Here is a 20,722-nt window from a genome sequence, read left to right as displayed (position 1 = left end):
TTGGCCTAAGTTTCTTAACATTAGACTTAGTGCTTGCTTTCAATCATATTCACATTAACTACTAACCCTTATTATATAAATCCTACATTATTCCTATTCTTGTATTATAGGCAAATACACTAAAATTCCGCTAAAAATACTAATATATCCTACCCCGGTCGAAATACGACCATAATCTTAACATAAATAAGGGGATTAATAGATCCATTCGGGATTTATCAATAGCCCTTTGTGTCATCCAAAGGGTTAATTAACATTCGGTTAATTAATAACCTAACGTAAACCCTGCGAACTAATCATATTGCGCCCGAAAAACATCTAAACCTTGTTTAAAAAACATGGTCCCCCGCACCGTAACCCTCTATCACTTCCACTGAGTGTCAACTGTCAGATCTCGGCCCTCGCATCTGACAGCCGAGATCTATATTGCAACCCCCTCTGCTACCGAAGTTTACCGCCCAGGGAGTTGGCGGTATTGCACCCGTATGCAGGGCGCGTGGCACGCTCCCGCTTGAGGCCATAAGTGGTGGGGGGTGAAACCACTTACCACCCTCCCGCTGACCCACTGCCATGTCACCCTTCTGTACCCTCCGCTACATGACAAGAAGTCCCATCACGCTGACTCATGCTAACCTCATCCATGCAATAAATGACAAAAAGCCCCGCCAAAGCCAAATTTTGTTAAAACCACGATAAAATGTCATTTTCATTCATTTTTTCTGAGAAATGTTTCCATGCACATTACATTTGTTGATTACTCGAGCACCCAGTCTGCCACTCGGCCAAGAAATTATAGTGTCATGCTCTGCAACTCGTTGGTCAACCTGCGAAACGCACTGTTTTTCACCTAAACACAGGTATTTACCCCGATTCATCTCCTGAAACTGTAATTTCATTCTTCCTCTGTGAATTTTACCCAAGAAAGCCAAATTTAAGCAAAATTAGTTTGTAGCTCTCATACAGACACACCCAGAACTACTCTTTTTCCCATTTTTTCACAGAAGCCCGACCTCCAATTTGAAAACACAAGAACCAAAGATGGAAGCTCCTATGGCCCTGAATGTCACACCCCTCAATGCACCGCATAAAGACCTGGATTGGTAACCCTTGGCTGATAGAGATTTTCAAATAAAAGAGTTGTCTGGTGATACGAACCATCTTCAGGCATTTTGCCAAATTAGGAATAGTCATCTGAGCAACTCTGATATCTATGGAATATGGGAATATAATCTTCCTAGGTACTACCTTCCCTTAGTCAATGTGTTCCCAGATATTATTCACCAATGCTGTGCCAACTATGACCCTGCCAGTAAAGCAGTTATGAGCCCATCCCAAACTGTTCTCTTTTACATAACTGTTGATTCTATCAATGAGATGTTACACTTCCATCCCACTCAGCCCCTTGCTCCTCTTTCCATGGGATTTTTGCTTGAGCAAGGCTCTCAATTGCCCAATTCATAAATAACCCAGATAGCTCAATTATTCATGAAACCAAATTGCCAACCCCAAGGCCCACCTCCTTATGTGCATTCCTGGTTCACTGAAAAAGACAAGCTTATTCTTGACATGATATCCTTTATCTTGGGATTCAAAACCAGTGAATTTGTTGATGAGACCATCTTAGTTATGTTGTCAATGTTTACTCCAGGATAGCCCCCTGCTATCAAATATGATTATGCCTCTTTCATTTCCAATAAAATCAATGAGAAATTTACAAATATGGACAGAGAAGGAGTCTTCATGTACACCTCATTCATATACCACCTTCTGCTATATTATCAGCCAGACAGCTTTTCATTTCCCATCAAGAAATTGGATTCCAAAGGAGAGCGCAGGTCTGTGATCTTTTGGAACTCAGTCTTCCACAATGTTTATGAATCCCCTTATACCTACTGTGAATTCATTGACCTGTTTGTACATCCAACCTCCACTCTATTGATAGGAGCTCCTCCTCCTAGGCTCTCTGGTGATATAAAGAAGATTTTACAGCTTTCCAGACAATACAAGATAGGTGACTAGTACCTCTACCAAAATCACACTGAAATTAGAATATATGGATGTGTATTATGCCCACTCAAGCTGCCCAAATATGTGCCCATGAGATTATTTGCACTGGAGTATTTCAGGCAGCTTATCAATGTAGATTTAACCCACTTTTGCAATGTAAAGAAAAAGTCTCAGCTAAGAATTAAAAACCAGTTAGGACCTTTTATCGTCCATAAGAGGGAAGCATGGGAAGATGCTGATAAGATATTAGGGGAAGACCTTAAATTGAATAAAAGTTTCTGGTGGGTACCATATGACCCACATAGCTTTATAAGTGACAGAAAAGTAAGAAATAGGCTATCAACTTATATACATCATAGGATCCCTGAAATTGAACAATTTGCTAGCCAAGATGAGTGGATAGAGGGTACATTAATAGAAGAAATTACTGAAAAAGAAAATGTGGAAAGAGCTATGAAAGATCTTGAAAAGACCCTTGACCTGGACTCTTTTGGACAGGTATCTTTCAAGCTGCCTCAGCAAACCGGAGTGGGTACATCCTCTACCGGAACCTCACAGCAGCATGCACAAGAAACCAGCACACCAGTTGCAGGGTCTTCTAAGGGCAAAGAAGTGGTAGATACGGAGCATCCTATAATGGCAAACCAGCCAGCAATGTCCAAAGAACAGGAGCAAATACAGATTCCTCCTGCCCAATCTAAAGCACCAGATGTTGGAGAGGTAAATCCCCTCTACAGATAGAGGCGATCCCTACTAGCCCAGAATGGGTCTAGCAACAATCAGTCAATGCTACTATGCAAGTTCCTAATTGCAATTAAAAAGGTAGGCAAAGGACACCTACTTGGATTCCAGCGCTGTTGTTTGATGAAGAGATGCCACCTTCGCTCCTTCGCTCTGGCTGGTCACAATCCTCCGCGATCTCTGCGAATAGATACCTGCACACACGAAGAGAAGACAAACACAAGCGTGAAATCTAATAAAAGCAACTATACATCAGTCAGAAAAGATGTAATTCACATTAACCATTGTAGAGACGAATGAGAATGGAACCATAATAGTAGTCATCTATTATTAAATCAATAACAGAGAAGATTACAACCAAGTGTTCTGACATCGATATCCTTCTCAGGAGGGGCCAGTCAGCAAGTCTCTTAAGCATTCACCTTTGGAAATGATTCTCCCAAGACAAGAAACTCTCTCTCTCACAAAAGCAGCAAAACACAACCTTCCTTAAGCTATCAAGCACTTCCACACTTATCACACCAACTACCTATAGTAGTAGCAATAAGAGCACTATAAGCTCAACACAATCCAAGCTATTCCAAACTATATCCAACTAGCTGCTCATGGTAATGGTAGAGGTTTATATAGGAGAAGGAGTCTCCTTGAATGGTGGAAGGATGAGCTTATCTCCAAAGGAAGTGGTTGCAAGGGGTCGAACAGACATGCCATAGAAGGGAGGCGACATTCACAAGGCCAACAACCAAGCCTGTAGTTATCTGGAAGGCTGGCTGTTGGAACAAATTCGCCCAAACTGGATCAGCGCGGGTGCATAACTGGGCTGGCGCGCTGACATCGCAAGGTAATAACGGTCAAGCTGTGGTCAGCGCGGGTTGATACAAACATAGGCTGCGCTGGTCATGAAATTCGATCAGCGCGGAAAAGACGTGTGCTTCCACGCTGGCAGCGCGCGCGGTTTGTTATGAAGCGCCAGTCAGCGCGGGTATTTTAGAAACAGACGCGCTGATGAGGAAAACTATGGAAAAAGTGGGATTTTGACCAGTTCAGAAGGCATGAACTTCATTATTGTGAGTTCTTGACACAGTAGGGTGACTGACAGGGAGACAGTGACAAATTACTGTGTAACAGATGCCCCCTAAAGCATGAAGACCGAGAGAGTGGGAGGGGTGAAATGCTTTACAAAACTCGCCGAACTAGAACACCACCTGGAAGGACCAAAGTTCTCTGATAATCAAGTACATGCAGTCTAGGCATGGGCGCAGCCATCCAAAAGACATGCGAAGAAGGTCTGTGGAATGGACGCAGCCACCCAACTAAAGAGACCAAAGTCATGATAAGGTATGGTCGCAGCCATCCATGAAGACTCAGGTATGGGCACAGCCATCCATCAATGAGTCATGTAATGATCATCCACAAAATCGCAACCTGGACCATAACAGACAGAGATCTAGGGTCCTGCGCTCCGTCCCGACCCGAACAAAGTACAAGTCCAAGCATGTGAATACATGAGCTGAAGTCGAACATGCGTGAACATCGTCTGATTACCAGTCAATGATGAAAACTGTTAACAGATGCGAGAGGTACCACCAATAATGACAATGGTCCTCAAGGTACTATAGGCACAATCCGCGGCGTGTGAATCAATGAGTTGGTGTCGAACACCCGCAGAATCGTCCCATCGGAGGCCAATGATGAAAACCTCTCGTCGAACACGAAAAACCTGCCATTGAGGCATGCAGGCTCTAAGGTACCTGAAGGGAGTCTCTAAGTCGCCTTCCTGGATAATGAGTTGAAGTCAACAGGAAGTGACCTTGATCGAAGGTGGGCCATGATGTTTCCCACATCATCGACATGAGACAGAGGTAAAATGATTTGTGTGAGATAGCAGATGACGTTGCACTGTTGCGGAGGTCAACTTCTCTTGAACATATCGGCGGCACGACAGTGGATGTGGCAGTATTTGACATCAAATGAGCAGAGGTTACGATGACAAGGTAATGAGAAAATGAGAGGTCAAATAGGATAACCCATACCCACGGAGGTCAATTGTGAAAACGAAATGAGAAATCCCCACCCGACACGAATGCAGACCAGTGCCATGTTCAAGAGCGACATACTGCCGACACGACAATTATTACAGTTCCATTTTCCCCACCATTTCTGGCAGGTACCCCGATTATTTTTGGATGACAAGCTTGACGGGGATAGCATATGCTTGGAGAGTGTCATTTCGACAATGCCCGATGTCATCAAGTGTTTAACGAGCCTGACAAAGGAAAAACTTGGCGTCTTTTCTTGTTTAGAGAGTCTGAAAAGACAGCGGAAAAGGAGACTCTAGGGGGTCCTTTTTCGTAGAGTTGTGTCTTTCGAGCCCGAAAAAGTATAAAACAATGCTCGAAAGAACCGCCCGATCATTACGATCGAGGAGTACTTTTCGTAAATAGTGCCTTCAGCCTGAAAAAGTAAAAAAGCGGTCGGAAGCACGTCGTTTCAGAGCCAATAAAGAGTGCGAAACGACAAACACCCGGCAATCTTTTTTAAGTTCAACGGTCGAAAAGAGCTTAAAACGGCCGCCTCTCGTTCCTTTTAATGAGCTGAAAAGAGGCTCGGCCATCTTTTCTTGATTCATGTCGGAAAAGAGCTTAAAGGCGACATTTTTTTGGGACCAAGTGCACGAAGAACTGTTATGACTACGTCGGTTACCTGCACCTGCACAAGAACACCACCCGCATAAATCCGTTCGATATGTGCAAAAAACATACTAAAACATGCATAAGGCATAATACAGTGATACCAGTGCTAAATCCATGGTAAAAAGGTGACAAAAACCCATATAGATAAGAAAATATGATCAATTATGAATTTTTTACTATAAATAGGGGGGTAAAAGTCATTTTTACCATTGTTACCATTTTGGGTTGTGAAGAACGTTGAGGAGCTGCAAAGTTGACGGAGCGATTTCTAGCCCGTGCAGACACCATTCATCCGGCAGCTTCTTCCAGGTAGGTTCTCCTCTCCCTGCGTTGCATTTTGGTTCATTTTGGTAGCAATTCCATGGTGGATTTGGCCCGTTTGGGCAAATTTTTTGAGCGTTGATGCGCTCTCGGTCAGCGCGGGTTTCCCGCTCGGGACCACGCTGATCGATTTAAAATTACACGTACCACCTTTTGGGTCAGCGCGGAAAACATGTGTGCTTCCACGCTGACCCAATGAAAAAACACAGGGGCACCATTTTCAGCGCGGCTGTTTTTAAAACAGTCGCGCTGGCGCGGAAAAAGATTATTTTTAACAAAATGAACGTACCAATTTCCACAAACAGCATTCTAATGTTTCTTCATGGTCTTGTAGGGCAAAATGGCTTTCGTTTGGCAAGAGAGAGCCCATGATGACGAGGATATAGCCGCGTATGCACTTGCCGAATGCCGGAATGCAATGCGGGCATGCGGATTCTTAAAGTTCTTCCTGACTCCACGCCTGAGGGCGCAACCTGACTTGCTGGAGTTCCTGATCAGAGCTTGGAACCCAGTAGATGGGAAATTCACCATTCGCGGCCAGGATATTGAGTTTGATGCCTCGGATATCTACTTTTTGACTGGTTTGTCGCGCCGGGGCCAGATGCCCATCCTGGAGGGGCAGCGACCCAGCGGCGAGTCTCTGGACCAGGTGATGGCTATAGTATGCCCAGGAGCTTCAAAGACACGGAGCGAGAAGGTTGGTATCCCGACAGTGCGAGACATGCCTCTGCGCACTATACTCTTCCTAGTGACACGGGCAGCGGGTTCTTTGGCCAACCATGAGGCCTCGAAGAACCAACTTTTGCTAGCTCTGGAGTGCCTACAGCCCACCATTTTTAACTGGGCGACTGCTGTGACGACGAGCATGAAGAGGCAACTGAGCAACTGCCGTCGTGGAGAGACGAAGCAGTTCGCATATGGGTCGCTTCTTCTGCCGCTCATGCTGGAGCGGGTGCCGGCTCTACAGCTACAGACGATGGCTGTGGATCCACCTAGAGGTCCTCGGGAGACGAGGGCCAGCCGGTGGGCCCGCGTCATGCCACGTGGAGGTGGTGGTCGCCCAGTGGCTTGGGGGGTGTATTTCAGAGAGTGGTTGGAGCGGCAGGTCGTCGTCGTCGAGGACTGGCCATATGCGGGTATGGACTTCCGCAATGATCCTGACATGCCACTGCCCGCAGGAAAGCATTGGGATGATGGAGGTATGTCACTTGATCACATTTTAATATTTTTGATGTTTTTGGTTTTTTATGTACATGTCTTGATAGATTTCACGGTGTGCAGATGTGGGACCCACGAGACCCATTGGCCTAGCCCCGACAGCACGGAGGGAGGGGCAAGGAGCTGGAGCCTTGGCCTTAGTTCCTCCAGGAGTTGACACGACGGAGGCTATAGCTCGCAACCTTGAGGGCTTGCTGGAGGGGGTACCAGACTACCAGGGGGTCGAGGAGGTCCCTATAGAGCATCAGATCCACACAGTGGGGGTGGCACCCAGGATGCACCGCCTTTTGAGGCGGGTAGCACGAGCAGCTGTGTGCTACAGAGAGCATAACCCAGCTCAGTAGTCGCCTAGGTTTACTTCCACTGATGTTTTGAGAGACGTATGTCTCGGATGTATTGAGGACAGTGATTCCATTTTTGACACATACATTTATTTTTGAGCGCCTTAGTGCGCCACACGATATATATATATACATACCGATTTTTGGATGGATCTTATTACATGTGATGATGTTTTGTATGTTATGCGAAATGTCTAATACAAATGTAATCTTATGTATCAGTTGCACAACACATGACCCATGTATTTTAATTTTTTAAATGCAAGCTTAAAAGCACACACAGCACGCATGCAAACTATGCTTGGAAAATTTATTTACATATGCCTATGGTCTCATTATGCTTTCTATGTTTTCTTGTATAATGTTTATCTGTTTCGCAAATGCCTATCTAACACATGGTTTGCCAATGCATCAGTTAACGTGTTTAATCGTCTCGGAATATGTTGATATGTGATATAATCAAAATTTCTTTCTAACAATCTTACACGTAGATACAACCTTAGGATACGTTGGTCTCTGACGGAATAACGTCTGTTGAGCTGATGGACAACAAGCTGGGAGTCCAGGTTCACCACCAATGTACGAACGCCGAGATCAATTGCCTCAGCCAATAGTTCAATCACAGCACTGTACTCGGCCACATTGTTAGTGGTACGTCCCAGGCACACACCTTGGAGATCTAATAGCTCTCCGTGAGGATCATATATCGCCCACGCCGCAGACGACAAATTGCAAGTGCTGCGGGAAGCACCATCAGCGAAACCAACATAAGGTGCACTAGACATCTGCACAAGAGGCAGAAAACACAATGAGAGGCAAGCACGCCTTCACACCAAAGCAAAACGAAATCACACATGCATCACACACCTATCCAAACACACGTATGTACAAACTAGGTGTATGAGATCATGCATAATATTTCTTTAGGTAAAGCCCATTGCGGGGCTTGTCAAGAGAGTTTCCTTCATAGTCGATCAGCTCATATGCCCCTTTTTGTAAAACTCGCTTCACAATATAGGGACCTAGCCACATGGATTCGAGTTTTCCTGCCCCCAGCTTATCCTTAGCTTGATCGTAGAGCAGTACTAGATCTCCCTCAACAAAGGAACGAGGTTGAATATTATGGTCAAAGTGAGCCTTGACTCTCTTCTTCTGCGCTTCGATAGCCAGAGAAGCTAAACGACGGGTCTCGTCTAACCGTTCTAGATACAGAAGCCGTTCCTCCACCGGAGTGGTGTTGGGAAGTAACTCGACAGCTAACTTCAATGAAGGAATCTCGCACTCGACAGGAAGGGTGGCCTCCAGTCCATAAACCAACTGAAAAGGAGTAAAACCGGTGGCGTCCTTCACTGAGGTCCGGTAAGCCCATAAGGCAGGGAATAACATTAAGTGCCAATTAGACTTGTGTGTGTTGACGGTATGCTGAAGCATTGTGATCAAAACCTTGTTCACAACTTCCACTTGACCGTTGGATTGGGGATAGTACGGTGTCGAACTATCCTGACGCAAGCCGAGCTGGGTTGTCAATTCCGTCATCATATGATTACGAAAATGTTTTATGTGGTCAGTGACGATGGCTTGAGGGACCCCGAACCTAGTAATGACATGATTGAATAAAAACTGCGCCGATGTGTGACCGTCTTCCGTCAGTGTAGGCATCGCTTCGGCCCATTTAGTGAAATAATCCACGGCAACGATGATGAACCCATGCCCCCTGGCCGATCGAGGGTTACATGAGGTATAATCGATGCCCCATTTGGCAAATGGACCTACGGTAACAACAGGGTGCAGTGGTGCAGGGGGAGCACGCATCTTCCGGTGGTAGACTTGGCACTCATGGCATGCGCGAACGGCAAGGATGCAATCTTTAAAGATAGAGGGCCAGAAATAACCAGCACGGAGGATCTTATGAGCAGTATCATACCCGGACATATGACCGCCGCAAGCACCAGAGTGGCAATCATTCAACACTCGCTCAGCTTCCTCTAGAGTCAAGCATCGGCGGAGGACAGAGTCGGCGCCGAGGCGGTATAGGGTATCGCCAACGATGCGATAGGGTTGGGATTGGTGACGAATTCTTCGTCGAGCGTCTTTCGACACGTTGGGACGAAAGGAAGACGTCTGCAAATACACGATGATGTCCCCATACCAAGGGTCGAGGGTACTGATCAAAAACAATGTTTCGTCTGGAATATGCTCTTCAGGAACAGGGGGTGCAGCAGAGGATGGCAGAGAACACAGCAATTCAGCAAAGACCAAAGACTTCTTTGACTTGGCAGCAGTAAATTCCAAGTCGAACTCTTGGAGGATGACAATCCACTTCGAGTACTTGCCCCCCAGCAGCTGACGCGACAAAATGTACGTCATAGGGTTGCAATCGGAAATCACGGTCGTAGTGCGCAACAGGATATAGTGACGGAATCGCTGGACGGCGCACACGGCAGCCAATGCCAACTTTTCAACATAGGCATAACGAGTCTCTGTATCCAATAGGTTGCGACTAAGGTAATAAATGACGTGTTCGGTGCCATCATCATCATCCTGCACGAGAACCATGCCGATGGTGGTATCGGCGGCAGCCAAATAGAGAGTATAGTCACGATGGTAGTTCGGAGGTCTTATCAACGGAGCAGAGACAAGAAGATGCTTGAGTTGCTCGAAAGACTCCTGAGCGATGGCATCCCAATGGAAGGGTGTGTCTCGCTTCAACAACCGTGTGAAACCCTTGGCCACCTCGGCATAATTCGGGATGAATCGTCTAAGAAAATTGGCTTTTCCCTGCAAACTCTGCAATTGCTGCAAAGAAGCAGGGGGAGGAAGGTTCAAAATGGCCTCGACTTTGAGAGGATCCAAACGGATACCTTCTCGGGAGACGATGAACCCGAGAAGTCGGCCAGACTCTACACAGAAGACACACTTATGAGGATTGAGCCTGATACGATAGTGTCTACAGCGGAGAAAAATTGCGCGAAGATGTGATGGGTGGTCCTGACGCTTTGCTGAATGAGCCGGTAGGTCATCCAGGTAAGGCTGTACGATGTTTCGAATGTCATGAAAGGCGTATGACATCGCACGCTGGAAGGTAGCGCCAGCATTTTTAAGACCGAAAGGTAGCTTTTTGTAGGCAAAAGTGCCCCAAGGACAGATAAAAGCCATCTTGTGTTGATCAGTGGGTGCAATGTTGATCTGGTTGTAGCCAGAGAAACTGTCCATAAACGAATAAATTTCGCTTCCCGCACAGTCATCAATAAGCTGATCAATGAAGGGCGTAGGGAAGTTATCTTTAGGACAAGCTCTATTGATATCACGATAATCGACACAAACACGGATAGTACCCTGTTTTTTGTTCACAGGGACTATATTAGAGACCCAATCCGTCAGTGGAATGGGGTAGATAAAACCGGCCTTGAGAAGCTTTTCAACTTCTGCTTTAATAGCGGCGGCCTTTCGGGGGTGCACAGGGCGCAGGCGCTGACGAACAGGCTTGGCCCCAGGATACGTAGGTATCTCATGCACGACGATGCTGGGATCGATGCCGGGCATCTCTTCGTAGGACCATGCAAAAACGTCACGAAATTCACGAAATAAGTCAGTGTAAAGCTGAACTTCCTCAGGAGTACAAGTGACTCCGATATGGATATGCTCGACGATCCCTGGTTTGACAGAGATGTCGATAGGCTGGGTTTGCGTAATATTTCCCATGTTGCCCTCAGAAGATACTTGATAGATCTGAATAGGTGTCTGCAGGGGCGTAGATGGGAGACATGGAGCAAACCGCTCGAGACACGCGATCATGCCTTGGTGAGGAGGGAGAAATGAAGAGCGATGGTGGTAATCTGACCAAGGAGGCTCTTCAAGAGACATGGTCTCTATGATAGCTTCATCAGAGGGAAAAACTTCCTTCAACGGGTCCAAAGTATCATCTTCTCCGAGCCAAGGGACATGACCATATGAATCGAGGACACTGCTCGGAAGAGCAGGTTCAGGGGGTGGAGCTGATGCAGTGACAATCTCGATGTAGTTGAGCTCAGCAGGACTCAACGGCATCATATCGCCCCAAGAGTCTTCCTGATTCGGGGGAGGAAGGACCCATGGATCTGAACGTACAGAGATCATATTGATGGAGGTGAGATTGGGAGGTGGGAGGGGAAATACTCCCATTAAAGCAGGATCTTTGAAAAGTCCAGCTCCCACACTCTTTAAGGACTTGGAGGTATGCTCCACAAACGGCACATTACCTTCAGAGGAAGAGGCGAAGAAAGAGAGCTGGTCCACCGTGACAATCTTTCCTTGGTGAGGGAAACGGATGACACAGAACAAGGAGGAAGCCACGGCCTGCATGGCATATGTCCAGCTGCGGCCGAGGAGGAGGTTGTAAGTAAGATTTGCATCGACAACTTCCACCTCTACTTCTACCGTCTTACCTTCTAAAGAAATGGGCAAACGTTGGAGAATACCATAAGGGCGGGATTCTCTTCCATCGAAGGCTTCTAACGTCGTGGGAGACTGACTCAGAGCAGGAGAACCAATAGCCTTCCAGCAAGCAACAGACATGATGCAGGTTGAGGCACCTTCATCAATAACAGTACGATGAACCGTTTTGCTATTAATGATGACCTGTATAAGGAAGGCTACTTGGTGAGGCAGTCTCTGGGAAAAACCCTCGAGATCGAAAGTAATCAAATCTGAATCTGCCGGGTCGATGCCACCAATGGCTGATAGCAGGGACTTCCTCTATGAGGGGCAGCTCTAGAGGACTTCTAACGCAGACATAGCAGTAGGAGCCTGAGCTAAGTCCTTGACAATGCTATAGTGCTGGGCAGCACGAGCATTAGGGTTATAAGATGACTTCCGGAGAACTCCTTTGGGAGGGGGTCGGGGGATCATCTCAGTGCTGGGTCTTTCGATATGTAGAGGACCAGAATTGGACGGAGGAGTGCTAGAGGGAACCTCCGGCTCTTTCCCGGCATGAGAAGGATAATCTTTCGCTCGAGTGGAAATATGGATGGGGATCGTGCCAGCCATAAAGACTTGAGAACCGAACGAGGAAGAGGATTGATATGGGTCGGCCACCATTTGAGTCTGTTGAGAAGGGAAAGGCTCTTTCAACACAGCAGAAGGTCCAGGAGCGCCTTTCAATAACCGACTAACCTCGGACCGCCTAGGGCAGTCTTTGGTGTAGTGATCCTCGTCACAGATGAGACAAGGATACTTAGGTTTTCGCTTAGCTCCATCTTCAGATGAATTTTTAGAAGAGTCCTGCTTGGGTTGTTTATTCTCATTTTTCGCTTTTCCTTTCCCCTTCCCTTTCCCTTTCGAGGATTTGTCCGCCGCGGTGGACTGAACGGCATTAACCTCTGAGGTACTTCTGGAATTCGATTGGCCCTGAGAAGCGTTTTCATTAGAAGCGTTCTGCTTTTTCTTTCCAGGGTTTGTGGAGGATTTCTTCGACGATGAATTCACAGAACCAATGACTCCATCAACAGATGGTTTTGGTGGAGTCTTGGTCTGTCCAGGTCTTGGGGCATCCGGCAAAATATCATAAAGAGTACCTAACTGAGAGTACACCAAGTCAAGGTACTGAGCTCGCGCAATAGCTTGCTCTTCAGTTACGCAGGCTCCCATAGCGATGTCTCGCGCGATCGCGGGGACAAAGGAAGTCGTAAACCAATCGGTGAGAAGTTGATCAGGTATCCAGAACTTGATCAACTGACAACGCCTTCTCCATTCATGGATGTGATCAGAGATATGCGTTGCCGTAGTCTTCTTGAGAGACGTGAGAAGATGGGTCCCAGTCTCGTACCGAATGGGTAACTAGAAATGAGTAAGAAATGCCATAGCCAAGGAATTGAAGTCTTGGAAAGTTCCGCGATTAAGTTCGATGTACCATTTAGTGGCTGAACCGGTGAGAGTTCTTTGAAAGATACGAAGCCGGATAGAATCATCAAGCCATGAGTTCGATGAGCACCAGAGGTGATAAGTCATTACATGAGCTTGAGGATCTTCCCCTGCCTTACCATCAAACTTTGGACAATCACCAGGTATTTTGGTTGGAACAGGTGGCCAATACGGATTGTGCAGAATTGGATCATTTGTCAGCTTGGACACATCAGGAAGTTCCAACGTCGCTAAAAATGGCAACTGCGGGTTAAAGGACATTTGTGGTTGTGGGACAGAAGGAGCACCAGGATTCCACCCAGGCGGTGGTTGCCCCCATGGGCTCTGTCCAGATGGGCCTGGCCCAAAAGGACCAGGTTGATAAGGACTTTGCCCGTAGGGGTTCTGGCCATACGGATTTTGTCCATATGGATTTTGTCCGTATGCGGTCATTTGACCTTGGTTCTGCCCCCCAGCACCCCATTGACTAGCAACTTGCCCGGCAGGTGCGGCATACTGATAATTTTGGTACGGAGTGACCTGCGGTTGTTGGTAATTTTGATACGGGGTAAACTGAGTTTGCCCCTGGGGTTGCAAACTGGTGCGGCATACTGATAATTTTGGTACGGAGTGACCTGCGGTTGTTGGTAATTTTGATACGGGGTAAACTGAGTTTGCCCCTGGGGTTGCTGGTAGCCATAAGTCTGCTGGGTCCCATATGGAGCCTGATAAAGAGGCTGTGTCTGATACGAAGGCTGAGGCCGTGGCCCAGCTTGCATTTGATAATTCATTTGAGTTTGAGGCCCAGAGAGATGTCCTTGAACGGGTTGGGCTACGATCATCTGGCCCGAAGGTTGACCTGGCTGGATTTGGGACGACCCTGCTTGCCCAGAAGGACGCACTTGCTGGGTGCCGGGTGGTCTTTGCACAACCAAGGGTTGTCCTTGCGGAACAGATGGTCGAGCTGGCTGGACGGCTGGTTGGCCCTGAGGCTGGCTAGCTTGTCCAGAAGGAGGATTAGGGCGGACACTGGCTTGGCCTTGCTGTGGAACAGTAGGCTGGCTCGTTTGCCCGGAAGGATGACCAGACTGAGCAGTGGGTTGGCCCTGCTGTACGTAGGGTTGCCCCCCTTGCCCAGGAGGATGCATAGACTGAGCAGAGGGTTGGCCCTACTGCACGTAGGGTTGCCCCCCCTGCCCAGAGGGATATCCCTGCTGGAAACCAGGTTGGCCTTGCTGAACGTAGGGCTGCCCTGGTTGTCCAGAAGGATAACCTTGCTGGATACCGGGTTGCCCCGGATAACCAGAAGGTTGACTCTGATAGGAAAAGGATGGACCTCCCATGGCCGAAGGTTGTCCCGGGTAGGGTTGTCCTTGTGGGCCCCCAGATTGTCCTGGGTAAGGCTGGCCATAAAGTGGTTGCCCTTGAGGGGCTTGCACATAAGGTGGCTGGCCTAGATGGGGTGGTCCTTGAGGCTGTCCAGGAATAGCCTGGCCCCCATGAAAAACATGAGTGACGGGATCATAAACAATGTTTAATGGTACCGAGACTTCAACGAAATGTTGAAGAGGCGCAGATTGAACGTGCTCGAGGTACTGACCATTAGAGTCATAATAAAAGAGTGGACCTTGGTAAGCTGGGTCCACAATGGGTTGCCCTTGGGCATCATAAGGCCCCGCTCCTGGAAACGCACCAGAAGAGGGCGGAGCACTCTGTGCAGGGTAAATGACTCTAGTCGAGAGCTCCGGCTGGCCACTACTCACTTGAGCGTGAGGAGAGCTAGGCTCAGAGTTCGATGATGACGCTGTTACGGGACTGACGACCGGAGATGAGTACGCTACACAAACGGTTGGATTTGTGGGAACTGAGGTAACGGGTGTATTAGGGGGTTGCGACGGAAAAGGTCCCGTGGTGGAAATGAGACTAGGATCCCATATAGTCGTAGAAGGCATTCTGGCAGCTATTCTATCCCTCACTGACGAATACCTTGGAGGGAGTGGAGAAGTAGCTGGGATGGGAGTTTCAATATTTGACACCACAGGCGTCTCGCCTGCACTAGAAAATGTCTCATCCATGGGGGAAGTCGACATTGGCGACGAGACACTTATTGGGGTGGATGGAAAATCGTCCTCGCCGGGCTCCCAGATAGGGTTCCAATCCTCTTCGTAATCTTCGTCGCCCGGGGCACGTACGTTGATAGGCTGGATACTCGGGAGAATCGGAAGAGTATCGCTTACAACTGGTACCTCAGGAGGGGAAGAGGATGGAAAACCTTGATCACTTGAAACAGGAGTTGACGGGTCAGCCAGGATGACAAAACCCCAAACAAGACCTAAGGGAAACTAACGATAAAAACCCTACTCAAAACTATCGCACACAAGATCTAATCAGGTAAATGTTATCGTGGCTGAATGAATTTTAAGACGCATAGACACAACTTGACCTTTTCATATTTTAAGAGTCGAGAAAAGGACAAAAGGTGACTCTAGTCTCCTTCGAATATTTAATGAGCACGAAGTGACAAGACGCTCACTGGCACCTTTTCATTTAGGGAGTCCGAAAAGGATCAAAAGTGACTACTCTGGAGATATCTAGGCAAAAGGTTTACCAAGCAACCCGTAAAACCGCTTATACACCTTGGCAATCATATGAGAACCAAGGACTTTACGTACTGTAGTCAATCTTCCCGAATGCTGTGTTCGGTGCGTTACGGTTCACAAGGCGGCAGACTCGGCTTCCTATGGATCAAGGATAAAAGCCTAGTGGGGTCTCCCCTATATACGCGACGGTACATGGGAGCACAGTCCGTGTTAGACCACTATTGAGTCACAGAAGGAGGAATCACCCAACCATAATGTGAAACAATAGTGACTATGTTTAAAGATGCCGGAACACGTCTCTAGCCTAGACCTCTAGATGTTTGCGTTATGTTCCAATGCGTTTTTATGTTCATTCAGTTCATTTTATAGTTGATCTTGAGTTAAGTTTCGGTTTCAGGTCCTACCGTATGATCTCTCACAATTACCTAGATGCAAGCTATATGCCAAAGAACACCGTTTTGTTCGATGAATTCTAACTATGAGACGGTTAAGAGCTTTCAATCAAACAAAACGAAATCAAAAAATCAAACAACCTAGTGCAGCTAATGACAAAGAAATGAGGCTTTTCTTTTGAGAATGCAAATCAACAAAATGCTCTTTCTTTGATTAACTATCGAATGCAAAAGATTTTAGTTCGATTTTCTTTTCAATGACATAATGCACTTGCAATGAATTTTGAGAGACAATAACACCGAGTAAAGAACACAAAAAATCACTCAATGGAACACAAAACAAGCGTGAAAAGAGCTGGTTGAACCCAAGCAATTGTGATCTATGTCTGGGTGGCGAGGAGTGACCGAAACAACCAAAGGACTGGTTCGAGGACAACCACCTAAACAACCGAGCAAAGAAAGCAAAAAGGAAGGTTTCGCGTCGTAGCAAAGGCAAGCAGCAACGAACTTTTGCGGACAAGTGAACAAGTGAACAAGACAAGGTCGGTCCAGTGGAAACTGGGCGATGGCACTAGGTCACGGGTCACAAAAATGAAATTCGCTCGAAGAGGCTTCGCAAGCAAGTGTGCAACAGTTCAAACAATGAATATCAAGCCACAAACCAAGTAGAAAGAGCTGGAGAAAGTCAAACCCACAGGCTCAGGAGGTAAAACTGAGACAATTTCAATTTTACAGGATCAGCGCGGGTAGCGTTCAGCAACTGTGCGCTGAAACTAGGTCACGCGTAGCAACTTGGCGCTGTCAGTGCGGAAGGACATGGATAAAGTGCGCTGGTTCAATTTCAGAGCCGTCGCGACTGTTATACGTACAAGCGCGATGACAACAGGTTTAAAGAAACAAGTATGCGCTGTCAGCACTACTGTTTTGATATAAACCGCACTGAGGGTAAAAAAGAGGCAAAAACAAGCCAAAGACTCCCAAACCAAGGCCAGAACTCTTTAAACAACTCATACACCTCCTAGACTGAACCAGGAAGTCTAAAAAGCAGAGAACCAAACCCCAATCTCGAAAAGAGAGAACAACCAAATTCAAACACAAAAATGGACACAAGAGACAAAAGGCTGAACTCCCCAGCGGAGTCGCCAAATTGTTGGAGAGGTAAATCCCCTCTACAGATAGAGGTGATCCCTTTTAGCCCAGAATGGGTCTAGCAACAATCAGTCAATGCTACTATGCAAGTTCCTAATTGCAATTAAAAAGGTAGGCAAAGGACACCTACTTGGATTCCAGCGCTGTTGTTTGATGAAGACTCCTTCGCTCTGGCTGGTCACAATCCTCCGCGATCTCCGCGAATAGATACCTGCACACACAAAGAGAAGACAAACACAAGCATGAAATCTAATAAAAGCAACTATACATCAGTCAGAAAAGATGTAATTCACATTAACCATTGTAGAGACGAATGAGAATGGAACCATAATAGTAGTCATCTATTATTAAATCAATAACAGAGAAGATTACAACCAAGTGTTCTGACGTCGATATCCTTCTCAGGAGGGGCCAGTCAGCAAGTCTCTTAAGCATTCACCTTTGGAAATGATTCTCCCAAGACAAGAAACTCTCTCTCTCACACAAGCAACAAAACACAACCTTCCCTAAGCTATCAAGCACTTCCACACTTATCACACCAACTACCTATAGTAGCAGCAATCAGAGCACTATAAGCTCCACACAATCCAAGCTATTCCAAACTATATCCAACTAGCTGCTCATGGTAATGGTAGAGGTTTATATAGGAGAAGGAGTCTCCTTGAATGGTGGAAGGATGAGCTTATCTCCAAAGGAAGTGGTTGCAAAGGGTCGAACAGACATGCCATAGAAGGGAGGCGACATTCACAAGGCCAACAACCAAGCCTGTAGTTATCTGGAAGGCTGGGTGTTGGAACAAATTCGCCCAAACTGGATCAGTGCGGGTGCATAACTGGGCTGGCGCGCTGACATCGCAAGGTAATAACGGTCAAGCTGTGGTCAGCGCGGGTTGATACAAACATAGGCTGCGCTGGTCATGAAATTCGATCAGCGCGGAAAAGACGTGTGCTTCCGCGCTGGCAGCGCGCGCGGTTTGTTATGAAGCGCCAATCAGCGCGGGTATTTTAGAAACAGACGCGCTGATGAGGAAAACTATGGAAAAAGTGGGTTTTTGACCAGTTCAGAAGGCATGAACTTGATTATTGTGAGTTCTTGACACAGTAGGGTGACTGACAGGGAGACAGTGACAAATTATTGTGTAACACCAGAGATCCCATCATTGCAAACTCCTCTAAATGAGGAAAGAGGCAAGAAAAGAGACAGGGAAGATGCCACACCTATCAGTGGGCCTATAGAACAACCAGGGGAAAAAGGGAAAAGACTCAATCCTCTGTCAGAAGAGGAAATCTTTGAAGAAACAATTGAAAGTTTAAAGGGGGAAGAGATAGCCAACCGGCAAACTTCCCCAGTGGTGGATACATCAACTAGCTCACATAGGAAGGAGCTAGAAAGGCAGCATAGTGTTGAAGTATCATCCACCAGGTCACAAAGCAAACAGCCCTCTGACATTAAAAGAATATTCACAGAGATAAAGGCTAGAAATAACCCACTGAGGCTGCAGACTTACAACTAGTATATTAATATGGCCCCCACCAACCAACAAAGGTTAATGTCTGCCTATGACATTAAGGAGGGCAAAATGATTATGATTTATTTCAAGCCCAACGTGCAGCAACCACAATTAGCAGTTGATTACATCAGGATGAATTTTGAGGTCTTAGCTAAGGATATTCATCCAATGGACCAAATTGAGCTGCATAAACAGACTAGAGAGATGGTATACTCCACACTAACTGATAAAGCTATGTTAGCTCATAAATTGTGAAATTCCTTGAATAATACTTCTACTCAACTAGATTTGGAGAAAGCCTCTTCTCTTGATAAGGACAACAGGATAAAATCTTTGGAGGAGATCATCATTGAACTGTGACATGATCCCAAGGATGCTAAAGGAATAAAGGCACTAATGAGGAAGAAGGAGGAAGACATTGCAGCCCTCAGAAAACAACTTAAAATGCCTCCTTCCATGCACCCACAAACTGCAGAAGTTGTGCAGCAAAAATTAGAAGAGGACATGATGGACCTGCTCATGAGACTGAATGAGAGATTGAGTGAGACAGAGCAGGCATTGGAGAAAGCTCTACAAGAAAAGCAGGAAGAGTCGACCTCCCAGCCACCTAAAGTACTCCCAACAGTCACTATTTCCCCCTCCACACTTATAACAGCATTGGCTCCCACTGTCCTGGCATCAACTACAGAGATCATCATAGGTACCTCAACAACAACAACAACAGTAGCACCAGGCAGCAGTACTACTATGAGTACAGAACAGCTAATAAAAGCCATGGAAAAATTAAAGCTGCAAGTATCAGAATTGAAACTGGTCAAAGAGCAATTGGCAAAGGTGGAAAAGAATTATGATAAATCCAAAATGAATGTGGCAGAGAAAAAAAGGGAGGTCAAAGCATTGGAAAACAAAGTAAGGGCATTAGAAAAGGATCTCTCTCTGGATAAACCTCTAGCAGAAATCAAAGGAATTTTGTGGACCAAAATGAATCAATCCCTTAGTGATGTGTGGAGGTCTATCCAAGTCATTTATGAGTAGATTGACTTGATAAGAGTGGCCCAAGCAGAGATTCAAAAGGAAAGAGCTTTATTCGGACAGATGCCTGAACAAGCTAACTGACTAATACATTTTTTGAACACCAAGACCAGTGAAGAATTGGAAGCACTAGAAATCAGAGACAGAATAGGCACCATTCTAGACATCAAGAGAGTTCTAACCATGAGAACTCTAATGAAAAATTTGGAAAGAAGATGCCAGGACATGTACGTAGAGATTAATTCTTTCACAGAAAAATTTACAGTCTTGTATAAAAAAGGTTTGCCAAGTCCTTTGGGAAGTAATGATTATCTAATGAAACACAAAGACTATGTACTTAAATTGAATACATATGTTGTTGATCAAGTTAATACATCATCAACTACTTCAACAGAGAAATCACTTCCATCTGTCCAGATCCTCTATGACAACCTGGAAAATTTATTCTACATTGAGCACAACGTGAAGCATCTATTCACTATCCCACATAATTTCTTCAGATACACAAAGACTGACGAAACTTTGAGGAAGCTACAGAGACATAAATTACCAGGACTGGAGTGGTGGCAAAGTATGTTAGAAATTATATGAGCTTATCTTTGGTACCTTGGTGAATTTAAAATTTTGGACCATCTACTATAATGATGAGAACAGGAATGAAACAAAGTCATGCGGGTCAAAGCACACCACATCAGAGCTAAAGAATATCCAGGCAAAACGGAGCAGCCAACGTGGAAAATCAGAGGAAGACTACTGCAAACCAGCTCGCAGCACCTACCTCCGGTACATCTCACAAAGATGAAACAGCGAGCACAACATCAATTTATTGCATCAATTTATT

This window comes from Pinus tabuliformis, chromosome 7 (genome assembly GCF_031772625.1).
Source record: "Pinus tabuliformis cultivar Carrire ecotype Pingquan chromosome 7, CPIR1, whole genome shotgun sequence".
Lineage (NCBI taxonomy): Eukaryota > Viridiplantae > Streptophyta > Pinopsida > Pinales > Pinaceae > Pinus > Pinus tabuliformis.
The sequence above is the reverse complement of the archived record's forward strand: the minus strand, read 5'-3'. Positions refer to the sequence as shown.